Below are 14,765 nucleotides of genomic sequence, written 5' to 3'. Positions count from 1 at the left end.
TGAAGTTTGATTTGATGACATTTTTCCTTTAAGGATTGTGCTTTTGGCGTCATGTCTAAAAACATTCCACCAAGCCCTAGGTCCCATTCATTTTCTCCTATGTTATTTTTAAAAAGATACAGGTTTATGGTTTACATTTATATCTATAATTGCTTTTTATTTATTTGTGTATATAGCATGAAATTTAGGTTGAAGTTCATTTTTTTTGCTTCTGTTTATGAGATTGCTCCAGCACCATTTGTTGTAAAGGTGATCCTTGCTCCATTGAAATGCTTTTTTACCTTTGGGTAAAATCAATTGGCTGTACTGGGGGGCTGTGTCTGGGATTCTTCTGTTTTGTTGATCTATGTGTCTATCCTTCCACATAGTCTTGATTATTGTAGCTGTATCAAGTCGTGCAATCAGGTAGATTCCTTCCTTCAGCTTTCTTCTTTTTTAAAAAGAGTTTTTTAAAGCTATTTTAGCTCCTTTACCTTTTCTTATAAGTATTAGAATAATCTTGTTAATATCTATAGAATATCTCACTGGGATTTTGATAGGAATTCCATTAAATTTGTGTATCTATTAGGGGACAATTGACATTTTTATTACTATATTGAGTCTTTTCAATCAATGAACCCAGTGTTTCATTTATTTTGGTTTTTGACTTCTTATTGATGTCAATGTTTTATAGTTTTTAGCATATACATTCTGTACATATCTTGTTAGATCTATACCTATGTATAACGTTTTGTTTTAGCAATTTTTTATAAGTGGTATTATATTTTTAATTCCAGTTTCCACATGTTCATTGGTAGTAATAAAATCAAATTCATATGTAGAAATAAAATCAAACTTGTGTTGTTAATTTTATATCCTGTGACCTTGCTGAACTCATTTCTTACTTCTAGGAGTGTTTTTGTAAATTCCTTGGAATCATCTATATAGATCATCAGGTCATCTATAAATAGAGACAGTTTTATGTATTCCTTTTGGATATATGTGCTATTTATTTGTTTATTTATTTTTGCTTTAGTGCATTGGCTAGAAGTTTCAGCACTATGTTTAATAGTGGTGGTAAGGGCACACATCGTCTTAAGTGGGGACGTATTCAGCCTTTCATCATTTAGTATGATGTCAGTTATGGATTTTTTGTATATGTTCTTTATGAGGTTGAGGAAATTTTTCTCTATTACTAATATTCTGAGAATTTTTGTCATAAATGGATGTTGGATTGTGTCAAACTTTTCTGCATCAGTGGATACAATCATATGATTTTTCTTCTTTAGATCTTCTTTTCTTCTATTAGATCTTTAGCCTGTTAATATGATGGATTACATTAATTGACTTTTCTAGTGTTGAACCAGCCTTCCATCCCTAGAACAAACCCTACTTGGTTATGTGTATAATTCTTTTTGTATATTGCTGAATTCTACTTGCTAGTATTTTGCTAAAATATTTGTATCTATATTCATGAGGGATATTAATCATTAGTTTTCTTTTTTAGTACTGTCTTTGCCTGGCTTTGATATCAGAGCCTCATTAAATGAATTCCGAGTTCTTCCTTCCTCTTCTATTTTCTGAAAAGATTCTGTAGAAATGGTGTTAATTTTTCTTAAAATGTTTGATAGAATTCCCTATTGAAACCATATGGGCCTGTATATTTCTTTTTGGAGAGGTTTTTAGTAACACTCAATTTTCCTCATACTTATAGGACTATTTGAATTATCTATTTAATATTGGGTGAGTTGTGGTAGTTTGTAGTTTTTGAGGAATTAATTCACTTTGTCCAGGTTGTCAAATTTATGTGTGTGGAGTTGTTCTTACTGCGGTATTCCAACATTATTCTTTTTGTGTCTGCCAGTCTGTGATGATATCCCTTGTTTCATTCCAGATTTGTGTTTTTTCTTGTTTTTTCATTGTCAATCTTTTTAGAAGTTTATCAGTTTTATTGATATTTTTAAAGAAGTACCTTTTTGTTTCATTGATTTTTCTCTATTGTTTTCCTATTCTCAATTTAATTGATTTGTGCTTTTGTCCTTATTTCTTTCCTTCTGCTTGTTTTAGAATTATTTTGCTTTTTTCTTTCTAGTTTCTTGAGATGAGAGCTTAGATTATTGACTTTTCTAGTTTATACATTTAGTGCTAGAAGTTTCCTCCCTGCATTAACTGTGTCCTACAAATTTTAATGTGCTTTATTTTCACTTTTATTTCAGTTTAATGTATTTTTAAGTTTCTCTTGAGAATTTTTGTGACCCATATATTATTTCGAAATGTTTTTCTAAGTTTCCAAGTATGTGGGAGATTCATTATTTTTTAAAGATCACACTCTAATTGGTTTAAATTTGGTGAGATGTTGTTTATGGCCCAGAATGTGGCCTGGCTTGATACATGTTTTGTGGGTGCTTGGAAAGAATGAAAGAATGGATATTCTGCTATTGTTGTAAGGAATGTTCTATGAATGTCAACTAGATCTTGTTGCTGGATGGTATTGTTGAGTTCCATATGCTTGCTGATTTCCTGCCTAATTGTTCTATCAGCTCTTGAGATAGGGGTATTGAAGTCTCCAACTATAAATGTGGATTTAATCTATTTCTCCTTTCCATTCTATAACATAGTCTCCATTGACACCATGCCAAGGGTTCCTTGTTACTTACTGGTGGCGGTTAAATTCCTACCTCCGTGCTCTGCCTTTTCTGACACCATCTCTAAGGTGGGGAGGGGTTGGAGCACCTCATTATAGCCTGGAGGGGTTGGACGTCTTGGTTCCTTACTTGGACTTTGGTGGATAGTGATGGAGCTGCAGTTTTTTAGCTGTATTTAGCAGGAAGAAGAGGAAAAGTACATCTACTCTATCTTTCTGGAAGTAGAAATGTGTTTTGTTTTTTATTATTGTTCTTTTACAACCCTTATAAAATATAAAAAACATTCTTACCTCTATAACTGTACAAATACAAGGAATGGATTGGCTTTGGGTTACAGGCTGTAGTTTGCCAACATGATAGCTATCTATATCTTATTAGTCTCATCTTGAGTCTTTTTCCTGGTTGCTTAGTGTACGGCAGCCACTGGGTTTTTTCTTTCTTTTTTTTAAACCTGCCAACTTTTCCGTGTCTTTGGACCTTTACACATGTTCTTTTTTTCCATCTGGATCATTTTTATCTCCATTGTCCTCTTAGATATCTCCTATTTATCCTTTAGATTTCATCTTAAATATCGTGTTTTCAAACGGACCTTTCTTTGCCCTCAGCAATCTTAAGTTAGATTCCCTACTCTACTACATAACATTGTTAACTTTTCATTCCTAGTACTCAGACAAAATCTTAATCTACATTTATTAATGTGATGATTATTTGCTTAAAGTTTATTTCTAGTCTCACAAAACTTTAGTGGAACAGACCCTATTAGTTTTATTCACCAGCTTACACTGTCCTAGAATAATATTTCAATGCTGAGCCCAGTAGTGGGCACTTCATCAGTTTGATTAAGGGGAGGTGAACCTTCATTCGAGTCAGTTCCATAATGCTGTTCTAGGTGTTTTACCTATATTTACCTATGTACCTATGTTTGCTAATTTAATATTTATATAAACCTGTAAGACATATATTGTTATTACCTTTTATAGGTAAGGATGCTGAAGCTGTAGGAGCTAAAGTAATTTGGTTAAGGTTGGAGAGTTAGAAAGGACCAGTCTGATGATAGTCTGAATCCAAACTCATTCTTCTAAATTACACCATGAGTTCTCACTGAGGTCTCAGAATCTTGATGGGGATAAGCCACTGGGAAGCGGTATTAAAACAGCAGCAACAGCAACAACAAAAACAAAATACACTGTACAAACCTGCCTAGTTTCTCCTCCAATTCCTGGGGTAGGGGTGCGATGTTGGAGGGTAGCCAGGAATGTGCTCCTCTGTTTAGAATCCCTGCACCTCCACCTGCTGGCAGACATAGTACTTTTTGTTAAGGTGCTTAATATTTGGTCAGAGAGGCAAATTTTGTGTTTGGCAATGGCCTATAAAATGAGAAAGAATTGAATAGTGCTATAATGTAAAGTCAAAACAAAAGTAAAAATATCAACAGGTATATCAAAAAGACTACAATTCATTCTCGCTTAAGTTCTAGCAGTTTAAAGAAGTTTATTGGCCAGGTGTGGTGGCTCAGGCCTGTAATCCCAGCACTCTGGGATGCCAAGGTGGAAGATCACTTGAGGCCACGAGTTTAAGACCAGCCTGGGCAACATAGCGAGACCTAGTGTTCACAGGAAGTAAACAACAGCAATCCAAAAGACAAACAAAAAAATTAGTCAGGTGTCGTAGCGTGCCCCTGTACTGTAGTCCTGGCTACTTGGCTGGCTGAGACAGGAAGATTGCTTGAGCCCAGGAGTTTGAGGCTGCAGTGAGCTATGATTGTGCCACTGTGCTCCAGCCTGAGCAACAGAGTGAGACCACCATCTCTACAAAAAAAAAAAAAAAGTTTGTTCATATTTCCATTCCCTTCATGGAGAAGCCAGGGTGTAGATTGAGATACTGATGTCTAGGACTTACTTTCTGGGGGCCAGTTATTGTAATCTTCTCCCAGATGTAACATTGAGTACTAAGAAGTAGAGGGAAAGCGAAGTAGAATGTAAGAGACTAGCTACTATTACTAAATTTTTTGCTTATTTTCCTGTAGAGTTTTTGTCACCGTGGCTGTGCTTTTCAAAATGTATTCTTAATCATATTGTTTGTGTAGTTGTCTATCTTATTTTACATATTTATTCATAAGTATTTTTCATGTTTTTATATATTCTATGCAAACATCACTTTTAATGTTTTTTATTCGCCTAGAGAGTCATTATGCTGTATGTTAGTTAGTCTTACTAAATGATGGACATTTAGATTATTTCTAGCTTTTTAAAAATATTAAAACACCAACTCTATCACCCTAACCCTTTTCATATTTAAGATCATTTCTTTAGAATAGATGCTGAGAAATAGAATTATGGGTTAAAGGATATAAACATTTTTAAGGCTCTTCCTACATATTAAAAATTGTTCTCTATATTGATTTTTTTACAATGACATTTTACTATTTCAGAGAGTTTCTTTTTATTCTTGCCAGCATGTATTATTATTTTCTCCAATCTTTAAAAAACTTCATAGGTATTGTTTTACTTTGCATTTCTCTAATCACTAGTAAGACTAAACCTTTTAACATGTGTTTATCCACTAGACTAGTTATAGTTCTCATTTGTGAATTGTGTATTCATTTCTCTTCTATTCTATTGGGAGATTGTGCTTAGTTTTTGTTTTTTTAAATCATCAATTGTATCTACTCCCATGTAGCAGCATCTTTGTAATTTTTTTGTTTTTGTGTTGGATGTTGGATATGTTAAATATAAATTTGGTACTTTAAAAATGGTTTGAGTGTATTTTCTCTTTATATTTAACTCTTTAATTCATTTGGAATTTATTATATTTTGGCGTATGATGTAAAAATCTAAATTCCTTTCCATGTTGACTTCATCATTATTGAATAATCCTTGTATTCTATTATAAACATGTAACTCCTGCAATGTACACATGTTTGTGCATTTTCTTTTACAGGTTTGGTATCAGAGTTAAACATTATAATTGTGTAGGGTGGTAGAGTGGAATGGTAGGGTAGTTGTTTTATATATACACAGACATATATATATATATTTATATGTACACATACATTTACAAATATTCTCTTTCTCTAACCCTTACTCTGTCCTTTCTATACTTTAGAGCTATCAAGGAGCACTAACTACGCCTTATTGCTTGGTCACACCTAGTCATCTATTCTCCTTTATAAATATGCTGGGTTTTTGTATAATGTTCTGATTAGTGGTGGTAATGCAAAGTCATGATGAACGCAGTATTATGTATAATAGTTTGCTACGTTAGGATATCACTTTGGGATTATTTAGTTTAGTTTGGTAATTTGATATGGTGCCAGTGTTTCTCCTTTAGGATTGACTACTATGTCATTACATGAGTACTCATATTGCTACTTCCTCCTGAGATTTGTACTTGGGCATTAGAAATTTTTTTTCCAGGGCAAAAATACAGTTAATATGCTTTAGGGTTGCCATTTCTCCTATTGTAATTGTTTAATTAGCTAGCTTGGGAGTTTTTTCTCTCTTATTTAGCTTGAGAAGTATTTTTATTTCTTAACTTATGGCAGAAGTATTGCTTTAAAAAATGTAAAATATTTTATTTTTTGTTCTGTTTGAAAAAAACACATTTATTGTGTAATATGAAGGGTATATAGAAGCTTGATGATCTCAGAATGAGATTCCAGAGGTCGTAGTAGAATAGGTGGGGGAAGAGGTCATGGATATGGATAGGAATAGGTTATATTAGGACAGATGTTGCATATTCCATTAACTCCAGGAATTAAACAGGTATGTAAATGAGTATAGAGAGTACTCTATAGGTCTAAAGGGGTTAGTTACTGTTTAGCTATAGCTGATTATTTCCATGGGGCAAGATAGGCCTAATGTTATCAGACTGTAGTGTTTCTGTTTTTTTTTTTTTTTTGAGACAGAGTCTCGCTTTGTTGCACAGGCTAGAGTGAGTGCCGTGGCATCAGCCTAGCTCACAGCAACCTCAAACTCCTGGGCTCAAGCAATCCTCCTGCCTCAGCCTCCCAAGTAGTTGGGACTACAGGCATGCCCCGCCATGCCCGGCTAATTTTTTTCTATATATATTAGTTGGCCAATTAATTTCTTTCTATTTATAGTAGAGCCAGGGTCTCACTCTTGCTCAGGCTGGTTTCGAACTCCTGACCTCGAGCAATCCGCCCGCCTCAGCCTCCCAGAGTGCTAGGATTACAGGCATGAGCCACTGCGCCCGGCCTTGTTTTGTTTTTTTAAGAGCTATTGGAAACTTGGATTTTTGTGTGAATTCTCCTAATTTCTAAATATTAGCAAATCACACATTTGTGATCTCACACTTAGGAGGTCCAGAGAGCATGTAGGGATGACAGTCTGGAGGATTATGGATGATTAGAGGGTTAGACTGCAGTCACTGAGGTAAGCAGATGTGAGGTATGATGGAATTAGTCCTCAGGGCCTATGAAATGGTGGTAGGTAACCAGATCTCTTTCTCTGGTCCTGAATGTTTCCTTCTGGATTTGTTGACTCCTGGAGGCTTGGCCTGATATAATGCTACTCATGGCTAATGGTACTTCCCAAGACTTGCAATTTGGTGAGTACTAAAGAGGAGAATTATAGGAGAGAAAGGAATTTGATGAAGGTCAGCATGCTGCTGATGGAATCTTGTGGGTAGAAGACAAAGTTAACAAAGCCAGAAGGCAAGAGAGGACGGTGCATTTAGGAATTAGAAATTAATTCACTTCTTGTGGCTATTCTTCAATTTTAACAGTATTTTATGTATCATTGCCATCCTAGTCAGTGTTTATACAAAGTAAAGAAATAGGGACTGAATAAAAAGACCAATAAATAGACAGCTGGTTGAACATAAAGCACAATGATAGATTTATCTGTGCAAATAGAAGATTGCTGCTATTGTTTAGTAGGGTCCTTTGTGCTGAGTATTGGCTTTCCCATCAGAATAGAGATGTTAAGAGTAAGGTTACTCTATTTCTGTTCATGGCAAATGAATATGATGAATATCAGAATCAAGATTCTGAAGGATTTTTATAGAGTTTTGAATCTAGCTTTATCTAATAAAATTAAATTTTATCCTGAATTAATGTGAAATTTCTACCCTTAAATCTCAAATAACTAATTATAAATAGAGGAAGGGAAAAGTTTATGAGGAATACATAGGGGGCTAAGGGCAGTGCAATGAGGTCATTCAAAAAGCCAAGGCTGTATGAATAGTTTAGTACTATTTAGTATCTGGATGTAGTATCTGGATGTAGTATTTAGTATCTGGATGATGAAGATGTTAGTCCCATTTGTTCTTTTTGGAGTATAACTGACATGTTATATTCAGCATTGGGTGCCACAGTTTAATAGGATATAACTGAAGTAGACTATCATCAGGGGAAAGAAAATAGAGTAGTTATCTAATAAGACACCATTGCATATGAAGGACTAAAGCTATTTTTAGCCTATAAAATAGAGAACTTTTGGGGCTATCAATATGGTTTCATATTTAAAAGGGTGAAACATGGAAAATTGATTAGAACTGTAATGCTTTGGCACCAAGAAGGGGTAGTATTATATTAGATGGATGGAAACTTTGTGGATGTGGAAAGATGCGAGTACAGGAAGAAAGTTATGTGATGGAACTAAGATTTTTGAGCACATACTATATATGTATACTTTGTATATATTTCTGCCTTAGTTGTTTCAGGTTGTTATAACAAAGTACCATAGGCTTGGTGGTTATAAACACAGAAGTGTATTTCTCACAGTTTTGGAAGCTGAAGGTCCAAGATCAGGGTGCCCGCAAGGTTGGATTCTGGTGAGGGCCCTCTTCTGTGTTACAGACTTTGTCTTCTCATATCCTCACATGGCTGTAAGAGGGAGAGAGAGCTCTCTGGGGTTTCTTTTATAAGGGCACTAATTCTATTCATGAGTGCTCTACTCTAATGAACCTAATCACCACTAAAGGCCCTACTTCTTAATACTATCACATTGGGGGTTAGGATTTCAACATTTGAATTTTGGGGGGACTGTTTATACAGTCCATAATAATTACATTATATAATCGGTATAACACCCAATACATTCAAAATTATGTTAAAAATAATTCAATTTTTTTAAAAATTAACTTTTTATAATATAAAACATTGTTTAAAATTTACTAATTCCATATCTGCTTAAAACTGCATATAAAAAGCCAGTTCTCCACTTCAAATGGCTTCTACATCCCACTATTAAAACTAGCTAAGAACAATAAATGTATCTACAAGAATTCATAGATCACAAAAATAATACAGCAAAAAAAAAAAAGAGAGAAATAGAGGAACCTCAACTTTCTATACACTATATCTTTGTGTTGAGTGAATTTTCTAACCTTGGCACTTTCCCAATGCAAGGACCAAATGCACCAGGGACAAACTATATCATCTTCTCTCCAAAAAGAGAGATTTGCATTGAAAAGATAGGCTTCTGCCAGGCTTCCACAGGGTACATTCTTCCAAGGTGGCCAAATTATGCATGGCAACTGATTAACACTTTTGATTAACAACTCATGTAGTTAACTTTATTGATTTTTTTTCCTTTGAATGTAAAAATATAGTACCTTTTACTTGAACCTAAGTGCATCCAAAAAGATTTTTTTATCACAGGAATGATTTCTGTTGATGAAACATTGGTTGCATTAGAGTCTGTATGACATAGTTTGTTAAATTACAAAGGTTCTGCTTTGTGAGTGGCAAGTTATTATACAATTAGCGTTCTCTGATATGGCACCAGTAAAGGAAGCACTGCTGAAATGCAGAGTGTTTTTAATATGTACATTTGCAGGGTCTTAGACTCAATTAGAGAAGGAATTTAGTTTGTAGTTTGTCCTGACTTTCAGTAATCTGAGAAGCAGAGATGAAGAGAGGAACAATTTTGCATACAGAATAGCAGTCAGAACCGCTAAAAAAACAGTAAGAATCTGATTTTCTATTTTGCTTACTAAAAGTCTGTGCATGAATTCTTCCCCATCTTCTATCCTCATAACAGTTCAGAAAGCAATCTCTACTTCCTTAACCACAAAACATACGATAACTCATCTGATACTGCTTTCTTCCATAAATCTTCAATCAGTCCATTCTCTACAATAGAGTACTTAGTTAGCCTCATTAAGTGGAAATTAAAGTTGCTTCTGAATACTAGCATCTATTTAATAAGGCATAGACAAGAGTCATCTTAATTAAGATCATTGTCCAGCAGGGATCAATCTTTGTATAGCCTGTAGCATAACATTGAGAACATATTAGATGGCTAATAAACATATTTAAAAGTAATATCAAAACGCAAAAGAATTTTCTTCCATTTAAGTAGATTATAGTATAATAGAGGAGAGAAAAAGCTGTTCCTTCTTGTACTTGGCAGTATGTGTAGAGAATGCTTATTAGATGCCAAAAATATTAACAGGTCATGATTTTGTCTTTGTCCTACTTCTTGGGAGGACAAAATTATTGCACATAGAAAGAAACTAACATGGCGGTATGTAAATAGTAAAGAAACATCAGAGGCAATACATAGTGAAGATAATAAGAATAGGTAGAGATCACTGTTGGTGGAGTGGTCAAGGAAAGCTACACTTCTTTTGGAAGTGATTATAAAATCGTCTTGTCTGATAACCCATTTAAGGATTGACTAGACTACAGAAGATACCTGTAAAAATTAGAATCGTGTGTCTTTTGGATGAGGCTAAATCATAAAACATTCCTCAATTTAGATTTGGGAGCTATTATGCCAACTGTTTATCTTCAGATGAACTCTATATACTATTTGGAGTCTTTGGAGTTCTCTTCAGACAGCATTTATTCTCTTCTTGATAAAACTAGCCTGACGAGTGCTGAAAGAGCCATTCACTTTTGTTGTTGAATGAGAGTTTGTCTACCAGAATGAATTTAGGATGGTTTTATATTTCATCTTTTCTTATTCTTTTATTTGAAAAAATGTGTTTTGAAATTTTTTATTATTTTTTCTTGGTTTGGTGAAGTTTTCTGGGAGATAGGGAAAAACATAACTTTAAATTAATTGATTTATATAGTAGTCCTGATATGGGAAAGGAAGGACTACTGTTGAATTCTGAATGAGGGTGAAATTCAGAAGGGAGGGATAGATTAGTAGACACTTTGAAGGATAGCCAGAACATACAAGTTTAGTTTCTCTGAAACCATGAAAAAGTTATAGTTTTGTAAAAACTATAGTAAATTCAATTGAAAACCATTGTTTAGTGTAAATGATGACCAAATGTGAATTGGAGATGAGGATAGTCCTGAAGATAGGTTTGTAATGGCCCTGATGTGGTAGTCTTGTAGCAATGTAAGGAGAATAGGAATATCCTCTGATATTTATATTAATACCATTCAGTAAAAGACCAACAATCTCAAGAGAATGTATGCCATTTGGGATCTTGAACAAGAGTATAGGAATTTGGAGGTAATTGGTATGGCCTGGAGTCTTTCTTGGCATATGCTAGCAGATTTTTTTGGGGGGGGGAGAGTTCTCTTTCCAGATGTGTGACATGGGAGAGTTTCTCATGAGCTCCTGGAATGAGGACAATAGGAGAAATAAGAAACCGATGTTTCCTTGCTCTCCTCAGGGACAGGAGAGGGGGCCAGTCCCTCTCCAGAGTATGGCAATAAATTTTGTGAGAGATAACTGAGCAGTGAACCTGCAGAGCTGTCTTTAAGGGTTGTGGACATATATTTGACTATGTAATTATAGGCAAATATGAAAAGACTATGTCAGTCTTATTTGGAATTTCATTAAGTGAACAAATGTTAAACTGCATTGAAAGTCTTTTTAAAATGTGTCCTTTTATATAACAGAAAAACTACTATATGTTCTTACACATGGAAAAATGTATGGAAAAACAGACCACCAGGCTGTTATCATTGATTAGGAGATAGAGGAGTGTAAAATCCGGTGTAGACTCTGTAGGTAGACAGTATATTATATCCCAACTCTGTCACTTACAATTTGTGTGACCTTGTAACACAAGACACCTGACCTGCTGGTGTCTGTTTCTTCTTTCATTAGGGTTGATATCAAAGTTAAACAAGATAACATAAGTACAGTACTTAGAATGGTGTCTGGCAAATGGTAGGTGCTACATAAATGCTTTTAAAAGAAAATATAATAAGATTCTCTGATTTTGATATGAGCGTAGGAAGTATAGAGTTGTTCTTCATATCTACATTCTTTATTTCAGTTTCATTTCTGAAAACTAAAAACAGTAAATAGATTAAAATTCTCTATTAGCATTTAGTTTTTGGAGACCGTCCATGTATGTATACTTCACACTGTGAGGACAGTATCGAAGTTGACTTCTAGGTGGCTGGCTACCATTGGCTAGGAGGATTGTGCACTTATCAAGGAGGAAATTATAGGGAGACTGTAGCAAGAATAGGAATAGCAGTACTTACTTTCAAAGTTGTGTTGCTTTTGGGGGGTATGAAGAGGTGGAGGCTTTAAGAATAATAAGTTTTGAATCTTTTGAATGGAGATATTTAGTATGAGATTAGTTAACAGATGAATAATTCAGTATTTGAGTCTGATTGAAGAGCATGTTGGTCAGGTGCTGAATCATTATGGAAGCAGATATACTTAAAGAAACCTTTGGAGTGATGATGGTTATAAAGGGCATGTTCCAATAATAGAGGATTTTGGAACTTTTCTCTAAGGAATTTAGCATTAGTTAATTGAAGGACATTGTTTGACTGTTTTTTCAAATTTGGGGCCTAAACTTAACAGGCATAATAGAAAAGATGCTAAACTCTTATCATTGTGGTCCTTTTCTGTACTTTCCATATAGCATTTACCCTGGTGTCTATATAAATGTTGAGCAAATAATTAAAGAATATCTGTTTGAAAAGGTGCCAGTTATTGATTTTGCCAATGTTTCTCAGGTCCTCTAAAAGAGTTGTAGGTTAGAGGTATGGATATGTGAATCTGTCACATGCTTTTGTGGTAGTTGGAGACATGTGCGGGGCAGGCTGCGAGGAGATCAGCTACTTCTCCCCACGAGAAACCAGGTCCCTTAGGTAGTTGTCACCACAGATGATAAGAAATTAATAGTAAATAGAGAGAATAAAAGAATACACAGAGGCGAAGGTATAGTTTTAAAGGTTTACATAAAGAAATTAGGATAAAGCAGGGGTACTCAGGAGTCTACACTACATCTCCGCCAGTAGTGTAGCCTCTAGGTTAGATTCACATAGGTTTTTATAGTCACAGATATCAATTATCAGTTACCAGGGTAACAGATTTACATAGTAACAGGTAGTGCGGTTGTTATGGGCAACAAATTTATATATCAACAGGTTTGGGTTAAAAATTTTTTCAAAGGGCTTCTAACAATTTCTAATGTATTCTATCTAAGTGAACAAATGGTTACAAAATCTTTTAAGGACTTCTAACTTGTAAGAGATAGCTATCAATTAACAGAGGAGTGACAAAGAGATATAGTGGCTCTATATTTCTTTTATTTAGTTATTGTGGATTTGAGACAGATAGTCAGGAGAAGGCAGGAAGCCCAAGTCTACATTCTAAATTGCTCATAACCATAGGGGTGTGTCTCTGGGCTAGGGTGTTCATGGTCTCAGGCTCCCATACCTGTGAGCCAGGTATTAACCTTTCTTGTTTTTCAAGATCAGGGAGGCTCACAGACCTGAGGTAAGTGAGAAGCCTTCAGGAAAGCATCAGTATTGGAGCTTTGAGAGCCCTCCCAAGGCATAGCAGCCGTTGATATGCAAACAGAGGAGTTCACATATTCCTTCAAGGCAAAACCCTGCAAACTCCTGTTTCTGTCTTTAATATAGCAATATTGGGTGATACAATAAAATAAAGATCTTATGAGCCATATCTCATTAATTCCTCAATCATCTACCCTCAACAGACATGGACTTGGATGAGAACAACCTGTTGTAGACTGAGAAGAGAAGAATGCTCAGGACAACTTTTATAAAAAAATGAATTTTGTTTTCATTTTTAAAGAAACTTAGGAAAACTATTATATACATAGATAAAAGCTATATATAAGTATACACCTTAATGAATATTTAGAAACTGAACATACTCATGTGACCAGCACCCAGATCAAGATCCAGAACATTATTAGTGTCCCAGTAGCTTTTCTTTTGCTTCTTTCCATGTGGTAGGAGAATGACATAGCATTTCCAGGTCTCACAAGTGCGTAACACAACCTTAAGAGGAAAAGAATGCAGCTCTTCTATTGACTTTCTCTCGAGAGTAAAGAAGCTTCTGTTTCAGTAGCCCATCAGCAACACTCTCTTTTATTCCCTTGGCCTATATTAAGCCACATGCTAATTCTTGAATTAGTTCCTGTTATCAAGGCGATTTTAATTGCTAATTGGCTTAGACTTGGGTTTTTGACCCAATGATTGTGGTAAGGAGTTGGGATTACCTTTGCACTCAGCAGAGTGCTGGGAGTAGGGTTAGTGTCCAGAATCACCTTGACTAAATATAAGAGGGTGAAATCTTGAATGAGAATTGAAGGTTGAGAAGGGGAAGACAGTGGAGGAATGGATGTGGGTTAGGCAAGCAGCAATGTGCAGTGCATACATTTTTTTTCTATTCATGTTAATATTTCCTTGTTAGACATGAAATTTCTGGTTCAAAAAAAATGCTTTAATAGATACTAATGAAATTGCTGTGAGAGACAAAATACCCCAGACAATTAGGGAGATAGTTTTCTTCAGGCTATTGCAATTGGGAAAATGTTCAGTAATGAGGAATATTGCAAGAGGGAAAATCTTGAGGTGTTATATAAAACAAAGGAGTCAATGAGCAGGGTGGAGGTTGGTCTTGGACTATGTGAAGACAGTGTGGTCCTTTGTGGTTAGCCTTTTCTCAGAGCACAATAGTGTTAACAGATTCCTTAATCTTTCTGTTATCCAGGAGCGTAGGGCTCAGGTAAAGTTCAACTTCGTCAGTCCCATTTTTGTTCCAAATGAATATCATTCCTCATTGAATAACTAAGGAGAAATTATAAACCTTCTGAGTGTGGTTAAACAGTGTCTAAAAAATAGTCTCTTGAGAATTCTTTTTGCTATTATTCCTGTAAAACCAGTTGAACCATCTGTTGAGAGTCTTGGCAAAGATTAGGACCCTATAGGCT

At 35.0% G+C, this 14,765-nt stretch overlaps 1 protein-coding gene across 2 annotated transcripts in view; it reads left to right on the top strand.

Moving 5' to 3' along the window:
* EXOC6B (exocyst complex component 6B) overlaps positions 1-14,765 on the top strand; it is a 563,942-nt gene that overhangs the window by 182,354 nt on the left and 366,823 nt on the right. The gene's annotated exons all lie outside the window — the stretch shown is intronic.

This window comes from Microcebus murinus, chromosome 3 (assembly GCF_040939455.1).
Source record: "Microcebus murinus isolate Inina chromosome 3, M.murinus_Inina_mat1.0, whole genome shotgun sequence".
NCBI lineage: Eukaryota > Metazoa > Chordata > Mammalia > Primates > Cheirogaleidae > Microcebus > Microcebus murinus.
Note: the sequence above shows the minus strand (reverse complement) of the source record. Positions and strands in the feature narration are given on the sequence as shown.